Below are 17,436 nucleotides of genomic sequence, written 5' to 3'. Positions count from 1 at the left end.
AAAAAACAAAAATAAAAACAAAAAACACGGGGGAGTATTTTCCGATTCTGTATACTTTAAGTCCCTTGACTTCCCTTGGAACTGGTCCGAGTCGCTGGTCTTCTGGGGGAGGGGCCTGCTGTGTTGATTCTTAGGTGTTAGCACTTGGGGGAGCTGCTCTGCCCCCTGCCTGGTGCAGGGCTCAGTGGGGTTGTTCACCCCGTGAGGCCCGGGGAGGAAGCCACAGTGGCGGGGGCAGCTCTGGGACCCTGGATTCAGCTCCCGCAGTAGCTCCGGGGCTCTCCGTCTGCAGGGCCTGGGGGCTCCGGGGCGGGGCCGCTGATCTGCTCAGCTCCAGGCAGGAGCGTCCTCGCTGTCCTGGGCCCTCCCGGCCTCTGCCTGTCCCGGGGGAGGCCGGATCCTGGGCTGTGTCCCGGCGCCCTGTGCTCCGGAGCCTGCGCTGTTGGATTCGCGGTCCCGCCCCGCAGCCCCCTCCGCGGAGCCGCCGCCCGAGCCCCTCCGAGCTTTTCCCGGAGCCGCGCCGCCCCCTCGGCGCGGAGCTTCTTCCTCCGCCCGAGCCCCTCCGAGCTGTTCCCGGAGCCGCGCCGCCCCCTCCGCGGAGCTTCTTCCTCCGCCCGAGCCGCGGCCGCCGAGCTGTTCCCGGAGCCGCGCAGCCCCCTCCGCGGAGCCGCCGCCCGAGCCCCTCCGAGCTGTTCCCGGAGCCGCGCAGCCCCCTCCGCGGAGCCGCCGCCCGAGCCCCTCCGAGCTGCTCCGGGGTCCGCCGAGCGCTGCAGCCCTTAGGGAGCTCGGCGCACTCTCTGGGGCGCAGTTCCTCTGTTACTGTCCCAGGGAGCCCGAGGGCATCCCCGCCTTTCTGGGGATCCTGCTCCAATTCCCCGGGAGCCCCTTTCCCCCGGCAAGGTCGGTGCAGCTCCTGCTCCTCCGGGACGGGGCTCTCCTGTCCTGGGGACACTCGCCCCGGCCTCAGCCCGGCTCCTCGCGGGCCCCTCCCCCTTGGAGGCCTTTTGTTTCTTTATTTCTTTTTCCCCGTCTTCCTACCTTGATAGAAGCGCGAACTCTTCTCACTGTAGCGTTCCAGCTGGTCTCTCTTTAAATCTCAGGCCGAATTCGTAGATTTTCAGGATGATTGGATGGTTTTCTAGGTAATTTGTTGAGGACAGGTGACTTGGGGACCCTGCTCTGCCGCCATCTTGCCCCTCCCCTCTGACTAAAATGTAAATTTCAGGAAGATGGGGACTTTGTGTTCTTACTCCCCCTTCTCTTTCCATGGCATATACATGGCAGGCAGCATCTCCATGGGTGTGTGTTGCTTGAATGAATGAATCAGTGGATATAGCAAAAAAATAAATAAATAAATAAAATAAATAAATAAATAAATAAAATCATGGTTACTAGTGCTGTCCTTGAAAGTAACGTAGGTTTACATCCTATCTGCCACTTACTGCTATGTAAGCCAAGGCAGTGGGATAAGATTCGTGCCAATCTCAAAGAGTTGCTTTGGAGAGAAGTTCAATCCATGAAATGTCTTTAGCACAGTGCCTGGTACGTGGTAAATATCCTTCAAATGATAGTTACTATGTCGTAGGCAAGAACTGATTTCTAAATCAGTCTCTGGCCAGGGATGAATTACTGACACTGATGCATACTAATCACAATTCACTCTGTTGTGAGAATCCTGGTATTTTGAAGCATTTTGGGTGATTGCTGTTAAGACCAAAGACAGCATCTAACACCTGGTTAGTGCACTGGTTGGTGGTCAATAGCAGAAACATACTGTGCCCATGTTCTGTGTTATTTTTAATTTTCTGCATATGTAATTGTGTAAATTATTAACACTTTATTACATCATTTGATGTGTCGATTAAGGCCTTTCCAACTAACTTTTTGTTATGTTACTGAAAGAGCATACATCATTGTAGGAAGCAGGATGAGGTAATAACAAAGTTTTTTTTTTTTTTGCTCCTGGCAGATACTACGAAATCTCCTTCCTTGCTAAAATACCTGCACCCTAGATAAAATACATTTTTTTAAAGATTTTATTTATTTATTTGAAAGAGAGAGAGACAGAGAGAGAGAGAGTACATGAGCAGGGACAGACGGAGAGAGAGAAGCAGACTCCCTGCTGAGCAAGGACCCTGATATGGGGCTTGATCCCAGGGCCCTGAGGTCATGACCTAAGCTGAAGGCAGATGCTTCACCAACTGAGCCACCCAGGCACTTGTATAAAATACATTTTTAATGATTTGCTGGGTATATTAGCCAGGTATGTGCCCAATTGCACTATTTAACAAACCATCCCAAAATCAATGGCTTCAAAGAATTCTTCTATTCTTCTGTTCATGGATCCATGAGTTGACTTCACCTTGGCCAGTGAAGACCAGACTCCAGGTTCTGGGTTCTAAGATTTAGGCTGAGGAAAGGGTCAACTTTACTGCACATCTCTCTCATCTTCCTTGAACCAGCTTCTGCTCACAGCAACTGGTCTAAGACATAACTCATTCTGGGGTCTAGGTGGAAGGGGCAATGGCTGCTGAGGTGTGTATACTTCTCATGACAGATCACCGGAGTTCAGGAGGGCAAGCTTGACCACACAAGTGTCACCCAACCTCCACTGTATCGGAGCTACTACTATCCCATTGACCAAAGCAAGTCACATGGGCAAGCCCAAAGTCAAGGAGTATGCAAGTACACTCTGACTATTGTAAGTAAGGCCATTCTCCAGAGCAAAGATTTAGAACCAAAAATCCAATCTACCACACTAAACTTGCCCTAAGCAGGTTCCCTGTCACCACCATCCCCACATCCTTTCAGGAAAGGAAAAAGGAAAAGTGAGCCTAAACTTAAGAAGAGTGTTTCGGGGGACGGGGATAAACATGCCAAATGCAGTGTTTCCCCATGGTCCAATCCCTTGGTATCAGTGACACTCTTGGGAGATAAAGTTCTGGACTCAGACAACTACAGAGATTTAAAACAATATACTATTACAGTGGGAAATAGAACATGTATTTTAATCATTTATAGGTTAAGTACTCCAAAATTTAGACAAACTACAGATTTCAATAACATAATTAATGTTTGACTCAATAGGTATATACAGAACTGTCCCCTGACTAATAGTGAGTACTCATAAACATGCTTGAAGCTTAAAATAAAAAGATTGACAATAAATTAGATTACAGAAAATCTCAGAGAACTGGTATTATATATGCTTAGTCTCTAAAAGTTTTGTAACTTAAATCAGTTTAATTACATAAAATGTACAAAAATATCTCATATATGTAGACATTGAAACATATACTTCTAAATATTTACTGGGCCCAGGAAGAAATAAGGATGCAAACTTTAATAGCTCAACAGTAATAAAACAAATCACAAATCAGAACTGGTGGAAAATATTAAAAGGAGTACTTAGAGGCAAATGTATAGTTTAAAATATTCATGTCAAAAAAGAAAAATCTGACAATTAATGAACTAAGTGTCTTTAAGCTAGATTTTAAAAAACAGAAGAATTAGGCCAAAGAAAAGGGAAGGAAATGGAAAATACAAGCAAACACCAATGAAATAGGAGACAAAGACACCATAGAGAGGACCAACAAAACTAAAAGAAGTTTCTTTAAAGAGACTGAAGAAAATGAATAAACTGTGTAGAAGCATTAGGAAACAAACCAAAACAAAAACAAAAAACAAATGGAATTATACTAAATATGAAACATTTGATACAAAAGGAACATTTATATACAAAAAGGAATTAAAAAGATCATATATGTGTGCTATGAACACTCATACAAGAGTAAATGAGAAACTGTAGGTTAAATGGAAAAGTGTCTAAGAAGATATTACTGATCTGAGGGTCCCAAGACCCCCCTCGGCGTTGACGGTTTGCTAGAAGGACTTGCAGGACTCAGCATACAGCCATACTCCTGGCTAGAATTTATTTTAGCAAAATCAGCAGAAGGTGAAGTCAGGAGGCAGCCAGACACAAACTTCCAGAGTCTTCTCCCAGTGGAGCCACACAGGAAGTGGTTCCTTCCTCTAGAGTGGAGATGTGAGAACACGGGCGAATTGCTCCCCATCAGAGGAGCTTAGGAGAGACCCGACACCCAAGGTTTGCAATTGCTGCTTGTCACATTGGCACTCTACCTGGCACAAACCAAAATTCCAGACTCCCTGAAGGAGGGCAACTGAACCCACACCGTTTCTACAAACAGCTTGGGTACAATCAGCCACTCTGAACAGTTTGTAGAATGAGGGAAATCCTCCCCAAATCCTTGTTTCTTTTTTTTTAATAATAAATTTATTTTTATTGGTGTTCAATTTGCCAACATACAGAATAACACCCAGTGCTCATCCCTCAGTGCCCCCCTCAGTGCCCGTCACCCATTCACCCCCACCCTCCGCCCTCCTCCCCTTCCATCACCCCTAGTTCGTTTTCCCAGAGTTAGGAGTCTTTATGTTCTGTCTCCCTTTCTGATATTTCCCACACATTTCTTCTCCCTTCCCCTATATTCCCTTTCACTATTATTTATATTCCCCAAATGAATGAGAACATACAATGTTTGTCCCTCTCCGATTGACTTACTTCACTCAGCATAATACCCTCCAGTTTCATCCACGTTGAAGCAAATGGTGGGTATTTCAAATCCTTGTTTCTGATGACAACCAATGATCAATCTTCCAAGCAAGCTTTTCTTTGCTAGGATAGCAATCTCAGGCCTGCTACAGTAACTTTTCCACACAATTATGTCCCGAAACTAACTCAAAAAGAAACAGAAAGCCTGAATGGTTATGTAACCATTAAAAACAAAACAAAGCAAAACTAGATAAGTGGTTCCAAGTATTTCCATAAGTAAAATAATTCCAGGCAGAGATAGTTTTTAGTTCTACCAGACTTTCAAAGAATAGATCATTACAATAGATCAGTCAAATATCATGCAAACTCCTCCGAAAATTTAAGTTAACAGGTTGCACTCCCTGAATCAGCTCATATGAGGCAATAAACTTGATACTAGGCAGGAACAGAATGAGAAAAAAAAATTCAGGTCAGTCTCATTCTTGAATAAAGTTGTAAACATTCAATACAAAACTTACCAAAATAACTCCCAGAAGCTATTACAAAAAGAAAAAAGAAAAAAAAAAAGAACTGATTTTTTTTACTTGGAATGCAAATTTATAACCAGAAATATCTATAAATGACATTTATAGATGAACTGATTAAAAGGAGAAAAAACATGGTTATTTCAACAGATTGAAAAATAGTATTTGGTACCTATTCATGACTTTGCTAAGATATATAATCCTACAAGTCCAGGAATTGATTAGAATCTACTTATCTGATAAAATCTATCAAGTATTTATTGAAAACATCATTCTTGATGGTATAACATCAGAAATATTTCAAATCAGAAATTAGATATACATACTTACCATTACCATTTATATTCATTGTTACTGGAGCTATACACAATGCTGTAACATCACAAACAAAAATTAGAGAAATATAATGTATGAGAGTATTGGTAAGCAAGAAATATAACTCATTTACATGCAATGTTTTTCTATGGGTTAAGCATAAATAATCTGTAGATGAAGTATTAGAATTGATGAGCAAGTTTGCTAGCTATATAAGATTAATTCAGAAAAGTCCATCATATTTATATATACCAGTAATTATGGTTTATAAAACATAACTCTTCAAAATATACAATTTTAAAAGATTTATTTATTTGAGAGGAGAGAGAGAGAGCCCACGAGTGGAAGGAAGAGCAGAGGCAGAGGAAGAGAGAGGCAGACAGTACAATATAGTAATCATTTTATGACATTCCCATCAAAGATACATAACTGGAACTTAATCTATAGGAAACATCCAATTTAGCTTGAGAAAAGGTTCACAAAATAACAGGCCTGCAATCTTCAAAACTGTCTTCATGAAAGTCAAGAAAAGGTCATGGAAATATTCTAGACCAAAGGAGCCTAAAGAGCCATGACAACCAAAGGTAATGTAAGATTCTGAACTGATTCCTTTCACTATGAAGGACATTACTGGAACAATCTGTAAAGATTGAATGGAGATTGAGGATTCGAAGGTAGTAAAGCATCAACATTAATTTCATGAGGTTCATGGTTGCTTTGCAGTTAAGCAGGAAAGTGTTCTTGTTTATAGGAAATGCACACTAATGGGGGATCTGGTTGGTAATATTCTCAAATGATTCAGAAGAAAGTTCCTTGTGTTGTACCTGAAATTTTTCCATAAATCCTTAAAAAATTTTAAGAAAGAAAGAAAAGAAGAAAGGTAATGATAAACATAATACTCAGGTTACTGGTTTCCTGTGGTGATAAAAGAAGGGGATGGGATACGAAGGAGCCTCCAAGTAGCTGCAGTGATAGATCTCATGATCCTCTGTTTTGAAGTTGGGAAGTGACCTCATGGGTGTTCATTTTATTATGTGCCATAATTTACAAATATGTAGCATTTAATATTTGTGTTTATAAAATATTATATATTATAATGATTTTAAGATCTTATGTTTTAAAGGCCATCGGATCTGGAGCACAGCAGATCTGACTTTGAAATCTGCCGTGTCATTTACTACTACCCACACCAACTTGATCAAGATACTTAAGCTTGCTGAGCTTAGGCTTCCTTATCTGGAGAACGAGAATAATTAACCACAGAACTGCTGTAAAGATTCAGTGATAAAATACACTATTAATGTCCTTTAGCAAAAGCCTACCGGAAATACACTTGTATGTAAACAGGCTTAATTACTCCATGAAATGAGGCAGAATGTACATCATAATGAGCCACGGGGTGCTCCCAGCAGGGGGTGTAAGAAAGAACTTACTAGAGAATAGGATCTTTGGTTGCAGCATTTGGTGGAAGATCTAAGGAAGTGGAGTTTGCCCTAGATTGGATGGTGTCATGAAGCTGGGGTGATACTACAACTGGGTATCTTGACAAATCCTACCTACAGGGAGGAACACCAGTGTGAGGAAAAGCTGTAGATGGCAGAGTCCTTAACACCCTTTCAGTGAGTGAGAGCCATGTTTGGTGGTTCATGTCACACAGTGACCTCGTCAATACTCTGTGATCATCGATGTCCAAGTGGAGAGAACCACCGTCTAGATGTGGGCCCCAGACTATCTTGTAACAACACTGAGGTCTAATTATGATCTTCAGATCAGTTGCCAATATCAGGGGCTGTTTTTGTTAGTTTTCAACATCAACATTTGGCACAGTGTTTTAGCTCCCTTGATCAGGGTAGACCAGGCAAACATCAGCCACTGCACCCCCTTCCAGAATCTCAGGTGGGTTTTTTCTTCTCTGGCTTTGCCACTAATCATACTAAAGTGATCACACTGTTGCAATGCAAAAGATAGATTGGTCAGACTTAAGTTCATCTACTTTAACATTGTCTTGCTCTATCAAATCCTTTTAAAATATTTCCTGTCCTGAGAAAACCCATCAAATCCTATAGTTGAGGATATCTGCGGGATGTCAAAGATACCCATTATTTGGATAATGGCCACATTAGATAAATATGGATGAAAATCTGGAATTGATTTAATATCAGTATGTATTTGCAACAGGACTTTTAGAACCAATTGTGTTAATGTTCCTATTCGAGTGGGGACTTTACCATATTGGCTGAAGTATTTCAAATACATTTATAGTATTTACTTTTATGGTTCTGAGGTAATAAGCTATTTTGATGTGTATGTCCACATGCTCCAGAGCCTTCGAGCAGCCATGGCTCCTAAGTTTTCTGACTCCAGACCTCAGGATTTTTCCTGTATATCACCGAGATGTAGAAATGGGGCCAATAAATCATATCAAGCAATGTATATTCTTCTAGATATAAACAAAATTCTTGTATCTCCAGTTATATCCTCTATTTTGATCATGCTTATTGCTTCTCTCTTTTTTTTTTTTTTTAATGTCTTCATTAATCATTTCAAAGAACACAGATTTGGGTTGTATTGATTAACCTCAAATTGTTTTCTACTTTCATTGCCTAATTTTTCCTCATTATCTTCTTCCTTCTACTTGCTGTATTCATTATTCTTTTATCAAGCTCTGTTTATTGACTTTCAGGGTCTTGACCTTGACCTCCAGCACTCAAGCCTACAGTAGTGACCTACAGTAACGAGGACACCCATTCTCACCACATCCCTTTTAAAACCACTCTAGGGCAGCCTGGGTGGCTCAGCGGTTTAGTGCCGCCTTCGGCTCAGGGCATGATCGTAGAGACCCAGGATCTTGTCCCACGTCGGGCTCCCTGCATGGAGCCTGCTTCTGTCTCTGCCTCTGCCTCTGTCTCTGCCTGTGTGTGTGTGTGTGTGTCTCATGAATAAATAAATAATATCTTTAAAAAAAACAAACAACACTCTAGTCGGGCTCTGTGCCTGCCACTCCACGGAAGCTGCTCCTTAGCCCCCGTGACCTGCATTTTGTTAACTCCCACAGATAACCTGCCTCTTACCTTATGTATGGATAGGGATGGATCCATTGCCACCTGCATTCCCCTTGAAACACTTCAATGTTCTCCAGCGCATCCCTTTCCTCAATCTAACTGGCCATCTCCTCAAACTCACTTGTTACTTTGGGTAAGTAACAAATCTCTCATCCCCCAAACCTCCTGACCAAAAATCTGGCAGATCTGGTCCCCAGAGCATGACAATCAACATTCTCTCAATATACAATGAGAGTATGTAATAGCAGGTAATAATCATGTATATAACCATTATTTTCTTGATTCATTCGTGTTTAAAATAATAAAAAGATTTCAATTTAAAATTTTTATTCAAATTCAGAAAAATAATTTTAGAAAAATATTTCATGTTTGAATGAAAATTTGTACTTTCCAAACAAAAATTTACAATTTGCAGTTCATAGTGTTTTAAAACTTAAATAAAAAGCTTATGTTGGCACAAAGAAAGACAGCATCCAAGTACTTGCTATCTGTTCTCTTTGTCTGTAATGTGGTGCTCCCACCAGGGTCACCATTCAGAGTCAGGGAGGTTCACCCCTCTCACGACCAGTGAATCTTAGACCAGTGCCATCTGCAATATCTCCAAATACGATGCTGTTAGGATGGCCACAGGAAGTTATAAAAATCCTAGTGCTCAGTTATCATTTAGTATCACTTACTTGGACATTTTCAAAGTAAAATGACTGTTGATTTTTGCCTTCAGTTCCTTCCCATGCATACTGGTATCCGTAAATCTCTTATTCAGAAAGTCCTCTTTGAAGGGAATAGAGGTAACTTCCAGGGTTAAGAGAGGGCAAAAAATAGGCGGTGGAGTAAGTAACACCTGGAACAGCTCTGAAGCAGAAAGAGAAATCCCATTTTCACATCTCTGCACAAATCTCCTGTAGGGTCCTCAGAGTCCAGCGTAATGAAGATTACATCTGGCCAATGACTTTTCCTGCACTACTTTCCATACCTGTTACTACGTACTTGCCGCAAACTCAAGGATGTTAAGGAAGACATTTCTGCTAAATAATACTTTGTGTTTAGCTTAAAAAATACAAAGCCAGTTTTCAAAAGTATAAACTCACCCCAACTGAGAATTGTTACAACACAGACAAAACTTGATGCAGTATTTCCTTGTCTCTAGTAAATTGCAAATAGAAGTAGCAGCTTTATTCATGCAACATGGGTTTTGGCCTGGCCAGGAGCTGAAGGTTTAGTGCGGGTGGGGAGTGCGAGGAGGTGATGCAGGAAGACAGGGGAATACCTGTCAGGTGGTGATGAGTACAACACAGGACACTATGGCAGGGTAAAGAGACCGACAGGCAGCAGGGGAGTGGGGCTGCTTGTGTACTCAGAACCATGTGTTAGCTTAGGTTGGGTATGCTGTGCTGACAAATTAACCCCTGAAGCTCACTGGCTTAGCATGACAAAAGTTCATTTCTTATTCACACTCTTTGTCCACCACAAGTCAGCAGTGGGCTCTGCTCTACTGATTCATTCAGGGACAGAGATAAATGGAGATCATACTGCCTGGGTTGGGATATCCCCATCGTCCCTCCATAGCTGCTGCAGTGGTAGACACCAACCACAGGGTCATGTGTGGCCCTTAAGTCTCCATACCCAATTGGTTGGACTAGTGTCGTGCTCCCTCCTACTGCAAGAGGGCTGAGAAATTAGGGGAGCTCATTCATGGGTGTCCCATGAGTAAACAACATCTCCATCACTGGTGTTCAAGGAATCTTCTCTGACACAGTGAAATCTGACCAGAAATTTAATAAAGCAAAGAGGGAAGCCATACGGATATTTGGAGACAAAATTTACGATTCTGACAAAATATTTCCTGCCTGCTATTTGTTTTTAGTGAACAGCTACACCATTTTTTTTTACCATCCCCCACCCCCACCAAAGGACTGGGTTTTTTGTTTGATATATATATATATATATGTACACACACACACACACACACACATATTTTAATGTAGGCTCCACGTCCAGCATGGAGTCCAATGTGAGGCTTGAACTCCACATTTCTTAATTAGATATTCTGATAGGAATAACTAATTATCTCAAAAATCTGCCCCTTGGGATCCCTGGGTGGCGCAGCGGTTTAGCGCCTGCCTTTGGCCCAGGGCGCGATACTGGAGACCCGGGATCGAATCCCACATCAGGCTCCCGGTGCATGGAGCCTGCTTTTAAAAGAAAAAAAAAAAAAAAAATCTGCCCCTTTCTCCCTCCGTCACTCCTATCCCTATCACTGCTTGGTTCAAGTAGTAACACCTTTCCTTGATTAATAGTCCTCCATGTAACATCACTGTAATGTTCACTTTTAACATGGATTAACATCACTGCTCATGTAACACCATTGCTTTTACTTTACCCCCTTCAGTAACATGCCCCCATCAGGATAAGAATTTAGAATTCACCCTTAGAATTAAAATAAAATAATTCAAAAGGCTGACGAGCCCATTCCTGATCCATACTAACCCACATCCCCAGCTTTCTCACTCAGTGCTTTTCCACATAGACTCTATAGCTTTCTTATTACCTATTTAAAGCTTTAGCTTTGACAGATAACACACAGGGCTCTGAACATGACTTCAGGGACTCCTGGAATAAAGTTAGCAAATAGAGTGGAACAATGGGGAAAAAAAAGAGTTCATTTAAAAAATTAATGTTTACAAAATAGCTCTTTGAAATAAATCCTATAAACATTTAACAAACATTATTATTTCTGACACTTATTGTCAAGTTAGAATACTACACAGAATTGTTTTCATTTCAGGAGGAAATGGAGTGAGGGTATTCTGAATACCAGCAGGCTTGAAGACCATTTATAACCATTAGGCCTTAAATAGAAGAACTCCCAGGTAACCTGTTCCCACAGGCAGCACAGCCCAGTAGAGTGGGACTAAACCCTAAATTTGTGTTTTCCCTTCTCCCATAACCAGCGCTGTGTATTCAGACAAGTTACTTCATTTTTTGACGCATTAGCTTCTTTGCTGGACTCATCCCAAAACACTTGTAAAGGGTGTTTTAAGTAATCAATACAAGAAAATCCACTTATTACCAAGCATATGTGCATTGTTTCATACCTGCCTTAAAACCATATAATGTGTAAAATTTGACAATGTCAGTTTCATCAACCTAAATCCATGTTAAAAGTGAACATTAAAAAAAATCACAAGGAAATTTCAAAATACACATTTGCAGCCTCATAAAACATGAACTTTATAAGCACTTTAAAATGTTATCAGAAACACAGCTTTGATAATAATTGTTTGAAAGTTATACTAAAATGTAATCTGCTATGCTATACATGTGCATTTAAATGCAGTAATCCAAAAATTCAATATATAATGAAGGAGACTCCTCCTAAGAATTCTAAATTATTTTTAAGTTATCAACATAATTTTGGTAGTGTAAGTTCACAGAGTTAAGTACCTACCCAGTCAATGTTGGTATCTATGTCACACCAGGAAGCCTTTACACATATAGATAGGGATATGGATTCCCTGTGAATTGGTCAAGGACCCTGCCAGGTCCTCCAGGAAGTACAGGCAGCCCCAGGGAGGTGCTGATGCAGGAGTGAGAGCTGTCTCTTAGCTCAGGGGCCTTCGAGCAGCAGGGCATGGTGGGGCAGGGGGGTAGGGGTCAGGTGGGGGGGTAGGGTCAGAGACACAGGAAGGGACCTGCCTGACAGGTGCCATGTCATATCAGATGAGGGTTTCTTTTTATGTCATTCAGTGTTTACCATCCCTGCCTCCAGACAAATACATACAAAACAAAGTCTTAGCTTCAGGAAAATGGAGTTTCAGAGTTTTAGTTACAGAGTTTCTGAGCCAAAAAGGCCTCTTTTCTTCCTTTAATTTCTGGTTTTCTGACCTAATGTCCTGAAGATACCGATTCCCTTTCTTTAAGTGGTCAGCATTTTCAGTGCTTCTAGTTCTCCAGCTCCGACTTTCCATCATTTAAATCCTTGGCTATTTATCACCTAGAGAAGAAAAGAAAGGAATATTTGAGGATGCAAAGATTCTTACCACAAATCTTTTACCAAAGCGTCCTGAACTCACTAAACTGTCTCTTGCTGTCTCCAAGATCACCACTTGACTTCTTTCCAGGCCTTCTTTGGAAAAAGGACCCTTTCCTATCCAGTTTCTCCACTCCTCCTCCCCCACACCTTTAGGCCTGCAGTCACAGAGAAGATTGGAAAATGCAAATCTGATCAAGTCCTGCCCTTACTTAAAGTCTTTCAGAAACTTCCCATTTACTGGCCCTGGGATGAAACCTCTTTTATCTAATAGGAGTCTAAGGACTTTGGGGCCTGGATCGAGTTAGCCTGTCCCCTCCTCTCTGGCTCCCACTCCCTTCCCTCATCTCTCAAGGCACATTTAGGACTTACTCATCTTCAAAGTATCAAGCTTTCTTACACCTTTAATGCCTTTTCACTCTTGCCCCTCAGCTTGGAATACTTCCCGGCTTTAGCTCTCAGCTTGATGCATCGCTAGGAAAAGCCATCAGTGATTACATTTGCACACAAGCACACACTCTCTCGCAGGGAAATGAGACTCAATCCAGACTGCACAGATACATACACTGGCTTGGCCGCTTATGAGCCCTGAGACCTTTGGCACCTAGGTCTCTATGCCTCAGTTTCATCTGTAAATGGGAGTAATGCCAAGAGTGTAAAGATTTAATGACTTGAATTATGTTTAATACAGTATATGTGCCATGTAAATGTTGCTATACCTCTTAATAGACACATTGAGGACTTATATGTGCTTGACCCTTTTCATTTATTCCTTTTTCTTTTTTCTAGAGTGTGTGTGGGAGCGGTGGGTCGAGGGGCCGAGGGAGGAGGAGGGAATCCTAGGTAGATACCCTGCTAAGCATGGAGCCAAACTCAGGAGCTCAGTCTCCTAACCCTGTGATCCGGATGGACCTGAGCCAAAATCAAGTGTCAGGCACTTTGCCGACTGAGCCACCCAGATGCCCTGATGTCTCGCCCTTTTCTTAGTGGTTTCACATGTCTTGGGTCTTTAAGGTAAAGGGCCTCTACTTTGAGTTCTGGCAGCCCCTCCAAAAAACACTGCCCTAAGTGTTTTGTAACTTTGCTCCTTGAGGGTAGGACACATACCATGTGTATCGTTGTATCCCACAATATCCTGATGACATGGGAGACCTTGGTTCTTGTCTCAAGGAGTCAAAGAATGAATCTCGTGGACACAGGAGAGTAAAGGGTTAGAAGTTTATTAAGCAAAGTTAGAGGAAGCTCTCAGAAGTGAGAGGGGTCCTGACAGGATTGCCACTGAAGCTTGTAGGGTTCATATTTCACTGAAAGCCCAATTCAGGGAACCTAATCCTTTTTAATATCTCCATTTATATCACCATCGAGTAGGGACACTAGTGATAACATCTTTAATGGCTTACTCCCTTTTTTTTTTTTTTTTAAGATTTTATTTATTCATGAGAGACACACAGAGAGAGAGAGAGAGGCAGAGACAGGCAGGGGAAGAAGCAGGCTCCTGCAGGGAGCCCAGTGTGGGATCCTGGACCCTGGGATCACAACCTGAGCCACTCCCTTTTTAGAGTCCCATGATTTTGTTGGTTACCTTAGGGCAGGTTGGTCTGGCTTATTCCCTGGCTTCCTTACACTTCAACGTTTTTGGGATTTTTGTGAGCCTACTTCTGTGGCCCCCTACCTAGCCCTGCCTAGCCCCATTTTTTCCTCCTAACTCACTAACGGTGCCTGGTATTTTGTATGCGTGAATAAATGGATTTGATTTTAACCTGGCACCTCTTAGCAAAGTACTTTGCAAAGTGTTTTGTATGATTTACCTTCTCCTCATCCCTTCTGATGTTTATCCCTCCTCTGCTAAAACTGGCCTTCCCAAGTCTCCAGTGCCGGAGAGTTGCCAAATCCGTATCTTGGCAGCATTTAACCCAGCTGACCACTGTCTTCCTAAGACATATTTCTCCTGGCATCCGTGTTGGAGGAGTGTTGATGGGATAAGTTTTGAAGTATTGTGGGTGATTTAGTGGCTCACAGATCATCTGTGGTACACAAGCGTCTGCTGGCTGTTGGAGCCTGAAACGTCTAAAATGGTACAGCGTGGAAATCTAAACACAACTGGCTCAATGTAGACCATGAAACTACTGTAGGTCCTAGGTATCCGCCGGCGGTAACTTTTGCAGAGGCTTGACTGGACAATAGTCCAGGGAAGCCACCAGAACACCACAGCAGCACATGTACCTACACTTTCAAGCCCAGGTTTACTACCACTCTCTCCTTCAGCCTATTTTCTCACTAACTCCTTTGGTAAGAAACATGTACATTTATAAGCAATCTTAGGTCCCATTCCAGTGGTCTCTCATGGGCCAAGTATCTTGTTAATAATTACTTTATGTGGGATCCCTGGGTGGCACAGCGGTTTAGCGCCTGCCTTTGGCCCAGGGCATGATCCTGGAGACCCGGGATCGAATCCAACGTCGGGCTCCCGGTGCATGGAGCCTGCTTCTCCCTCTGCCTGTGTCTCTGCCTCTCTCTCTCTCTGTGTGCCTATCATAAATAAATAAAAATTTAAAAAAATAATTACTTTACGTGACATGCGAAATTAAGCATGGATTCAAAGTCACATGATTAGCAGGAAAGAGCAGGAGGCAAATTCCCTGCACCAACTTACATCACTGGTCCTCAACCCTAAATGCTTATCAAAATAATGCAAAGGCTTTGGGTTCCACAGTAAAGGTACTGAATTAGATTCTCTAGGAAGGTAGGACTTAGACATGTATAATTTATAAAGGCTCCCATGAAAAATTGGACAACTTGCCCTGATTAAGAACCAGGCATCAGATGAATAGTAGAAACAGACATCCAGAGACTGGAGAAACAGCTCCTCACTAGCAAAGACATAAACATGAGATCACAAGTGACCATTCCTTAAGGAAAGTTTTAAAAATTGTCATAGCATGCCAGGAGACTTTGCTTGTTATAAGCCACGTGGTAATGAAAAAAATTGGGGGGGGGGGCACGTGGGTGGCTCAGCAGTTGAGCTTCTACTGGTGGCTCAGGGAGTGATCCTGGAGACCCGGGATCGAGTCCCACGTCGGGCTCCCTGCAGGAGCCTGCTTCTCCCTCTGCCTGTGTCTCTGCCTCTCTCTCTGTGCCTCTCGTGAATAAGTAAAATTTTTAAATTAAGAAAAATTCAATTAAAATGCATAGGTTTCTTGATGGATCTTCCATTCTAACGCTGAACGAAGTGATCACAGTACACAAATGAGCTCGCCTCTACTCTCCAAGAGTGAGGCTATTTTTGCTGAAAAATATTTGAAACATGTCCTAACAATTCTGCTTTTCCACAGCAGATAATCAAGACTGAAATAAAACTCCTTCACAGAACTCTCATACTCATCACGGCGCCTGTATCTTGGGGAGTGTCGGGTAAGAGCCACAAAGAAAGGTTTAGGCTGAAACTCAAAAGCATAATTTAGGCTTTTCCAGGAGGAGTTGGAACTAAGTTTATGCTCCTCTGGACACCTGACTAAAAGCAGATAAAGTCTTAAAGGAAATAACTGGTACAATCATCATGTTGAACACATTAAAAACAAAAACAAAAAAAATCACTCAATACATGGAATTGAACTCTGTTCCGAGGCGTCAGGACGGCACCTGGAGCAGAACGAACGCAGGACACTGTAGCTCTCTAGAGAAGGCAGACAGGGCGGTACCGCCTCACCCGCTGCGGAGGGCTCCGAGGGCTCCGGCGAACTTCCGCGGCCACGAAGTCCCATCACCGCCCTCCCCGCCGACGGGCGGAAGGACCCCCGCAGGCCCCCGCCACCCCCCAGGCCCGCCCGCAGCCCACCGCCCCGCAGGCCCCCGCCACCCCCCAGGCCCCCCATCACCACCCCCAGCCCCCCCCGCAGGCCCACCGCCCCCCAGGCCCCCCACAACTCCCAGGCCGCCCCCCCCCCGCAGGCCCCCCATCACCACCCCCAGCCCCCCCCCGCAGGCCCACCGCCCCCCAGGCCCCCCACTACTCCCAGGCCCCCCCCCGCAGGCCCCCCATCACCACCCCCAGCCCCCCCCTGCAAGCCCACCGCCCCCCAGGCCCCCCACAACTCCCAGGCCTCCCCCCCCCGCAGGCCCCCCATCACCACCCCCAGCCCCCCCCGCAGGCCCACCGCCCCCCAGGCCCCCCCAACTCCCAGGCCTCCCCCCCCCGCAGGCCTCCCATCACCGCCCCCAGCCCCCCCCCGCAGGCCCACCGCCCCCCAGGCCCCCCACAACTCCCAGGCCTCCCCCCCCCGCAGGCCCCCCATCACCGCCCCCAGCCCCCCCCCGCAGGCCCACCGCCCCCCAGGCCCCCCACTACTCCCAGGCCTCCCCCCCCGCAGGCCCCCCATCACCGCCCCCAGCCCCCCCCCGCAGGCCCACCGCCCCCCAGGCCCCCCACTACTCCCAGGCCTCCCCCCCCGCAGGCCTCCCATCACCACCCCCAGCCCCCCCCCGCAGGCCCACCGCCCCCCAGGCCCCCCACTACTCCCAGGCCTCCCCCCCCGCAGGCCCCCCATCACCGCCCCCAGCTCCCCCCCCCCCCCCCCGCACCGAGCAGGTGTGCGGTCCCCCGGCCCCCGCAGGGCCCGCGCACGCGGAGAGGCCGGGAGCAGCACCCCCTCCCAGCGGCCCCGGGGGCCCCCAGCACCTGCGGGGTCGGCGCCCCGGGGCCCAGGCTCCCGACACACCCGCGAGAGGACCCCCGCACTGAGCTGAGCTGACCCTCCGCCCGGGGACCCGCCCACGGAGGCGCCCGGGGACAGCGCGGAGCCGGCAGGCCCCACCGCTGCGCCTGCGCACATCTCGCGGGACTCCCGCTCGGCGCCCGGGACCAATAAGAATCCGGGCCCGTGACCCGAGGGGAGCGGGAGCCAATCACAGCGCGCTCCGCGTGTGGGCGGTGCCTGG

General features: G+C 45.0%; 1 long non-coding RNA gene across 3 annotated transcripts; it reads right to left on the bottom strand.

The window, feature by feature from the left end:
* Positions 1 to 2,983: 2,983 nt before the first annotated feature.
* Positions 2,984 to 17,310, bottom strand: LOC112934264 (uncharacterized). 3 transcript variants are annotated; one of them, XR_012000480.1, is made up of 7 exons: positions 17,177 to 17,310; positions 16,103 to 16,174; positions 12,357 to 12,465; positions 9,149 to 9,323; positions 5,425 to 5,466; positions 4,580 to 4,751; positions 2,984 to 4,032 (listed from the first exon to the last, which is right to left on the bottom strand). It is a non-coding gene; the product is annotated as an uncharacterized lncRNA (long non-coding RNA). The 3 variants fall into 3 exon arrangements; XR_012000479.1 differs by lacking the exon at positions 17,177 to 17,310 and having other exon boundaries at positions 4,580 to 4,755; positions 16,103 to 16,344; XR_003237870.2 differs by lacking the exon at positions 17,177 to 17,310 and having other exon boundaries at positions 16,103 to 16,344.
* Between the last annotated feature and the right edge of the window lie 126 nt (positions 17,311 to 17,436).

Source organism: Vulpes vulpes, chromosome 3 (assembly GCF_048418805.1).
Source record: "Vulpes vulpes isolate BD-2025 chromosome 3, VulVul3, whole genome shotgun sequence".
Taxonomy (NCBI): domain Eukaryota; kingdom Metazoa; phylum Chordata; class Mammalia; order Carnivora; family Canidae; genus Vulpes; species Vulpes vulpes.
This window is presented reverse-complemented; position numbering and strand designations above follow the sequence as displayed.